This window comes from Pinus tabuliformis, chromosome 6 (assembly GCF_031772625.1).
Source record: "Pinus tabuliformis cultivar Carrire ecotype Pingquan chromosome 6, CPIR1, whole genome shotgun sequence".
NCBI lineage: Eukaryota > Viridiplantae > Streptophyta > Pinopsida > Pinales > Pinaceae > Pinus > Pinus tabuliformis.
The window spans coordinates 1,645,280,378-1,645,282,038 of record NC_142292.1 but is presented as its reverse complement, the minus strand read 5'-3'; positions in this window follow the sequence as shown (position 1 = coordinate 1,645,282,038).

The window sequence follows — 1,661 nt, the reverse complement described above, 5'->3', positions numbered from 1 at the left end:
CTCAACGAAATTGGTCCCCCTCCTGCCAAATAGTTTGAGAATACCAGATAGTGATCCTTATCTTGGCCCTGGCCTTTACATTTTATGCACCACACTTCTTCTTGTGCTTCCTTCTGGGGCGCCCTATCCTGCTTCAAACTCTACATCTCCAAGCATAGGTTCTGTAGTTGCGCATGGATTTGTTGGAATCCCAACCCTAGATCCTGTATCGGAGTTTCATGCAACCTCATCACCATTTCCAATGCTTCTGCCTGGGTTGAGAGCTTCTATTGTGATAGTTCCGTTCTCAGGTGTGGTGTCAAAGATGCCACAAACCATGCGCGGTGCTGCGCATCCGTCAATGTCATATTAGCCTTGTGGATCATACTTTTCAGCCTCTGATCTAGATCCCAGGGGGTTTCACCTGGAAGCATTGCGATCTCCTTAAATCCGATGATCGACTGTGTTTCTGATTTAGGCCGGCTAAATTCTCTATTCAACGTGTTCTGGATTTCCACTATCCCTGCATTTGGATGATCATTCGAGTGCTTAATATACCATGTCAGCACACGATCCTACAACGCACTTACCAATGTGGCCTTCTTAATGTTGTCATCCGTAACTCCGTGTGCTTCCCACACTGCTCTTACTATGAACCAAAACTGATCTGGATCTTTGTTCCCTACTCCTTTGAACACCGGCAGCTTGATCGTGCTCGCCATGCTAAACTGTTGGTTTGGCGGAGGTGGGGTGGTTGAAGAAGGAGGTGAAGTAGGTGAAGTGGGGGATGGCGTAAGTGGAGGTGATAACTATGGAATGCACTACCTCATCAAACTAACCACACTCCTCGGAGAAACCCAAGCACATTCTTCCTCGCTTGTTCGCGGAGGTGAAATTAAAGGATTGTTTCCTAACCCTTCGATACCTTTGTAGACCTTTCCGCTCCGCGTCATTCCACTCATTAATGTATTCGCATCACCCATTTTTCACATAACAACATTTTAATATAGGTATTCAAAGATTTGATGTACTTACCTCGTGGTCCCTTGAGAAAACGTCTTTCTGCTTCGTTGTAGCTTAGAGTCGTGTCTATCGCAAATTCAGTGATAAACCCTCCTATTATCTGATCAAGCCAATGGTATATGGCCCGCGCGATCTTATCTTCAGATGCCTCTAACCTACGCACCAACTCTGGAGTACACACTATTGGTTGATCGAGCTTGCACCTTCCCTAGTTGTCGGCTAGCCTCGTGATCCAATCATACAGCTCTGACAAGAAGGTCGCGAAGAAGATCTCGTGGATTTACGTATAAATGTAGCGATCTAGCCACCTTTTCTCAGATATCTGCGGGGTTTTATTTTCCTGTAATACGAACTCGTGAAGCTTCTGATCCAACCTGTTAGTGTCAGTCTTTCCAGCCTTCCTCCAGTGATCAAATATGCTCTTACAAAGTGATTTTGAAGTGTCAAGGTCAAATTTTGTCATTTCAGTGAGTCTTCAAGCAAAATTTGGTCACTAGGCATTAGGTCTAGGGTTTGCTCTCACTCTTTTAAAAGTTTCCCAAATGCCAATCTATGTCACTATTCAGCTGAGTCTATCATCATTCATAGGGTTGTCATTATCATCTCAGTGTCAAATGAGTCATTTTACACCTTGTTCATGCTTCAGTTGTGCCTAGGTA